Source organism: Mesocricetus auratus, unplaced genomic scaffold, assembly GCF_017639785.1.
Source record: "Mesocricetus auratus isolate SY011 unplaced genomic scaffold, BCM_Maur_2.0 Super-Scaffold_100010, whole genome shotgun sequence".
NCBI lineage: Eukaryota > Metazoa > Chordata > Mammalia > Rodentia > Cricetidae > Mesocricetus > Mesocricetus auratus.
Genome location: NW_024429194.1, coordinates 16,644,094 through 16,649,912, shown reverse-complemented (window position 1 = coordinate 16,649,912; position 5,819 = coordinate 16,644,094). Strand labels below are relative to the sequence as shown.

Genomic DNA, 5,819 nt, shown 5'->3' with positions numbered 1-5,819 from the left:
CAATTTCTTTGGGTCATAGTATTTTATCATGGCAACAGGAACCTAAAACAGGCTCTCAACTGCTGAACCATCTTTGCAGCCCGGCTGTCAGATTTCTTCGAAGCCGTTCTGATTGCAGGTTGTATCTCAAAGTAGCCGTGATTTGTATTACTGATGACTAGCTATGTTAAATGCTTTTTAAAATACAGTGAGGCTCTACAGTTGGCTCAGTGGTTGAGAAGTTGAGAGCACTTATTGCTCTTGCGAAGACCTGGGTTTAGTTCCCAGCATCCACATGGTGGTTCATGACTATCCCATCAGGGCATCCAATGCCCTCTTCTGACCTCTGTTAGTACCAGGCATACATATGGTACACATACATGCAAAACACTCTTACACATAAAATAAATCTAAAAGGAGTTATTGCCCATTTGTGGTTTTTCTTTTGAAAAGTGTCTGTCTTGTTGGGTGTTGGCGACGAGCGCCTTTAATCCCAGCACTCAGAAGGAAGAGGCAGGCAGATCTCTGTGAGTCTATTCTACAGAGCAAATTCCAAGACAACCTCCAAAGCAATACAGAGAAACCCTGTCTCAAAAAAAAAAGAAAAAAATAATAAAAAGAAAAAATAAGGAAAAAAACAATAGTGTCTGTCTCATTAACCTCTCTCTTAGCATATTTGTTGATTGGCAGCTTTATTTCCTTGGTGTTTAATTTTTGTAGTTCTTTGGCTATTAGCCCCCTGTTTGAAGTACAGCTGGTAACGATTTTCTCTATTCAGTGGACTGTCTCCTCTGCTGATATTTCCTTTTGCTCTGCAGAAACTTTTTATTGCATCTAGTCTCTTCTGTTGATACTTGGAGGGACTCCTGCTCCACAAAATTACAGTAGAAAGGTCCTGATCATAGCCAAAATTACAGTAAATAAGAGAAAGTGAGAACATTTCCTCTCAAGCCAGGGGCAAGACAAGGCCAGTGTCGTGCTCCCTTCTCTTATTCCATATAAGAGCATTAGCTCCAAGTTTTAACTATAGTTTTTGTCATGAAAAAGTCAAAAAGGGATAGAATGAGAAAGGAAGAAGGCATACTATCCTTGTTTTCAGGTAACAGTCTGTCTTAGGGTTTCTACTGTCACGAAGAGACACCATGACCACAGAAACTCTTTTTTTTAATTAAATATTTTTTAAAGATTTTTGTTTTTTATGTATATGAGTGCTCTATCTGCATGTATGCTTTTACATCAGATCCCACCACAGATGGTTGTGAGCCACCATGTGGTTGATGGGAATTAAACTCAAGACCTCTGGAAGAAACAGCCAGTGTTCTTAACCACTGAGACATTTTCCAGTCCCCCACGGCAACTCTTACAAAGGAAAAACATTTAATTGGGGTGGCTTACATTTTCAGAGGGTTAGTCCATCATCACCATGGCGGGACATGGCAGCGCACAGGCAGACTTGGTGCTGGCTACACTTTGAAATGCAAGCAACAGGAAGTGGTCTGAGACACTGGGTGTGGCTTGAGCATACATGAGACCTCAAAGACCACCTCCACAGTGACACGCTTGTCCAACAGGGCCATACCTATTCCAACAAGATCACACCTCCTAATAATGTCACTTCTTTTAGGGGCCGTTTTCTCTCAGACCACTACAGTCTATTCCCTGGCCCCCAAAGGCTTATAGCCATATTGTAATGCAAAAATGCATTTAGTCCAACTTCAAAAGTCCCCATGGTCTATCACAGTCTCAGCAATGCTTTGAAGTCCACAGTTCAAAGTCTCTTCTGAGATTCATGCAGTCTCTTAAATGTAATCACCTGTAAAATCAAAACAAAAAAAGCAGATCACATATTCCCGACATATAACGGCACAGGATGTACATTATCAGGCCAAATCGTAGGGAAGGGAGCACAGTGAGGAAATACTGGACCAAAGCAAGACCAAAAACCAGCTGGGCAAACTCCAAACTCCCTATCTCATGTCTGATGTCAAAACGCTCTTCAGATCTCCCAACCCTGTAGGAGAAACTACCTGCCAACCTATCCAAACCCACGTCACCCTGTCCAGGCGCCCAGGTCAGTCTGCATGAACATGCGCTGCAGATACTTCCTCCCTGAGCCAAGCCTGCCTCTACGCCCAGAGACTGCTGACAAAGAGACACCTGACCTAGAGACACCAATGAGGAAAGCACATACAGCAGGGCCAGCGGCCTGAGCCAATGGAACCTTGGGAGGATGGTATAAAGGCAGAACTAACTTCCTTAACAGAGGAGTCTGCAGCCTGCTCCGCTACTCACCGACTCCCAGGGCCTGAGTCCTTGGTGCTGCATCTTCTCACCCCCTCCCCCAAGGGGTGTCCCAGCAGGGCCATCCACATCGGAGTCTTTTCAGCTTTGAGTGCAGCAAACATCTCTCTCTAGGGCTGGTTCCACTCCCTGTTGACAGCAATCCTCGGCAGGTGTCCCACGGCTCTGGCATCTCCAACATCTTGGGGTCTCCAAGGCGATCTAGGCTTCAACTTTACAACAGCTTCATGCAATAGTCTCTCTAGGCCTCCATTCTGGGATACTCCTGACATATGCCTTTTCTTTTATCCTTAGCTCTAGAACCACGTGGCCAGTAAGCAGTTGCTGCTTACTGGGGTTGGGACACGGCCCCTCTTACAGCTACATCTTAACCAGCTTTCTGTTTCCATGGTTTCCTTCACTGCCTAAGTTCTAGAACTTGTTCTGTAGCCCAGGCTGACCTCGAACTCAGAGATCCACCACTCAAACTCAGAGATCCACCAGCCTTTGCCTTCCAAGTGCTGGGGCTAAAGGCGTGCACCACCACATCTGGCTTCAAGCTTTCTTTTAATCCCATTTCATAAACTGGAAACTTAGCTGGGTGGGGTGTTGCCCGGAGGTCACCAGTCCCCTTAGTCCATTTCTTAATGTTTATCTCCTCGAACACAGGACTTAATTCCATTCCACTTCCTGGTGCCCCTTTTCTCAATCTGCACATTTTATATTTTTATTTGCTCAGCTTGCTCCATTTCATTATAAATCTTTATAAGCATGAACACTGGTAACCACAGGACCAAGTCTATAAGGGCTGTTTTGAGATTTCCTTTGCCAATAGAATTAATCCAAATCTCTTTGTTTTAGCCTCAGGCAAATTCTTTGGACAAGGGCAAAAAGCAGTCATATTCCTTACGGAAATATCACAAGAACGATTTCTAGGCCATATATTAATATTATTCTTCTCTGAAACCTCTTGATGCAGGCACCCACAGTGCAAATCACAGTAAGCATCTATCTTCCGTGTTCCTACTAGGATGGCCCCATTCAGCAGCACTTAAAGCATTCAGCTGCTGTTCTAATCTTCAGCCCCAGGGTTTATATTCATTCAAAAGAAAGCCTGGTCGGACCTATCAGCAACACTCCACTCCTGTGTCATCGTCTGTCTTAGTTAGGGTTTCTATTGCCGTGAAGAGACACCAGGACCACGGCAACTCTTATAAATGAAAAACGTTTAGTTGGGGCAGCTTACGTTTTCAGTTCAGTTCATTATCACCATAGTGACATGATGGCATGAAGACAGACATGGTGCTGGAGCTGAGAGCCCTGCAGCCGAAATGGTCTCTGTCACTGGGCGTGACCTTGAACTCAAAGAGATCCGCCAGCCTCTGCCTCCTGACTACTGAGACTAAAGCTGGGTGCCGACACCACCACCTCTTAATCTTTTTTTTTCTTTTGGTTTTTCAAGACAGGGTTTCTCTGTGTTGCTTTGGAGCCTGTCCTGGCATTTGCTCTGTAGACCAGGCTGGCCTTGAACTCACATAGACCTAAAATTGCTAAAATAGTATATTTCACACAATATAAATTTACCACAAAAAGGAAAAGCATGAACCAGCCAGTGGTAGCACACACCTATAGTCCCATAACTGAGAGGCAGAGGTAGGCAGATCTCTTGAGTTCAAGGACAGCCAGGGCTGTTACACAGAGAACCTGTCTTAAAAAACAAAGCAAAAAAAAAAAAAAAAAGCAGTGTTAAATTGAACCTAAACAATTCTTAATTGCTGAGCCATTTCTCCTGCCCCTATAAATAAAATACTTTTTAAAATTGGAGGACTAGGGCTGGGCAGATAGCTCAGCTGTTGTGGTGCTTGTTCAAGCATAAGGTCCCCAGTTCAATCCCCAGCACCAGTGTAAAAGCCAGGGGCTGGAGACACGGCTCCACCTTTAAGAGCCCTGGCTACTCTTCTAGAGGACTCAGGTTCAAGCCCAGCACTCACACCTGTCTGTAACTCCAGTTTCAGGGAATCTGACTCCCTCTTCCGGCCTCCATGGGCACCAGGCACACACAGTGCACAGACATGCATGAAGGCAAAACACCCATGCACGTTACAGCAACATCAAAATGTTGAAAGGCCAGGCATGGAGGTGCGCACCTGTAACTCCATCACAAGTTACCTAGAGACAGGAGATCTCTGGGGGTGGTTGGTCAGGCAGCCTAACCTAATTAGTCTCGGGCTAATTAATGATCCAGTCTCAAAAAACAGGGGAGGGTCAGGCAGTAGCGAGTGAATCTCAGTGAGTTTGAGACCAGACTGATCTACAGATTGAGTTCCACGACAGCCAGGACTACTACATAGAGAAACCCTGTCTTGAAAAACAAAACAAAACAAACAAAACAAAAAACGGAGGACCAGCAGGGGGCTCTGCAGGTGAAGGCCTTTGCTATCCCTGGTACCAGGAGTGCAGCTCCCAGGATTCACAGGAATATAGAGAAACAGATTCCACAAAGACATCCTCGGACCTACACACACACACACACACACACACACACACACACACACACACACACACACACACTTTAAAGATTAAAAAAAAAAAAAGGACAGGCATTGGTGGCACACACCTTTAATCCCAGCACTCAGGAGGCAGACGCAGGCAAATCTCTGTGAGTTCAAGGTCAGCCTGGTCTCCAGAGTAAGTGCCAGGAGAGGCTCCACACAGAGAAACCCTGATTCAAAAAACCCAAAATGATAATGATAATAATAATAATATTTTTTTAAAAAAGAAAAGAATGCAAATAACATATCTATAATTGATGTGTACAGATGGTATACAAAAAAAACTTTCAAAAATTTGACAATAAGAAAACAAACAAGTGGGATGGTGGTGGCGCACGCCTTTAACCCCAGCACTTGGAGGCAGAAGCAGGTGGATCTCTGTGAGTTCAAGGCCAGTCTGGCATACATAGTGAGTTCCAGGACAGCCGGGGCTATACAGAGAGACCCTGTCTGAAAACAAACAGGATGGAGAGATGTCTTCGTAGTTAAGAGCACTTGCTGCTCTGGCAGTGGGCCGGTGTTCATTTCCCAGCACCTACAACAGACAGCTCACTCCAACTCCAGGCAATCGGCTGCCCTCTTCTGGCTTCACCTGCATACATGTGGCACTCGTACACGTAGTGAAGTTCACAAACACACCCATAAAATGAACAGATACATCTCTTAAGCAAACAAAAACCAGTAAGAAAGAGAAAGGAAACAAGAGGCCGGAGAGATGGCTCGGCAGTTACGAGTAGTGGCTGCTCTTCCAGAGGGCCAGGTTTCCATTCCCAGCAGCCACGTGGTGGCTCACAGCCAACCCTTAACTCCAGTTTCAGGAGATCCATCTAGATACGTTTCTGGCCTCTTCATGAATCAGGCACACATGCAGACACATGAATACTTCGGGGAGGAGGGTTGTTTTGTTTCGTTGAGTATCACTATGCGGTCCTGGCTGTCCTAGAACTCTTTATGTAGATCAGGCTGGCCTTAAACTCAAGCGATCTGCCTGCTTCCCAAGTGATGGGA

General features: G+C 45.2%; 1 long non-coding RNA gene across 1 annotated transcript; it reads right to left on the bottom strand.

Moving 5' to 3' along the window:
• Nucleotides 1-1,339: 1,339 nt before the first annotated feature.
• LOC121142609 lies at nt 1,340-3,897 on the bottom strand. The gene is made up of 2 exons (XR_005879627.1): nt 2,272-3,897; nt 1,340-1,792 (listed from the first exon to the last, which is right to left on the bottom strand). It is a non-coding gene; the product is annotated as an uncharacterized LOC121142609 (long non-coding RNA).
• Nucleotides 3,898-5,819: the final 1,922 nt, after the last annotated feature.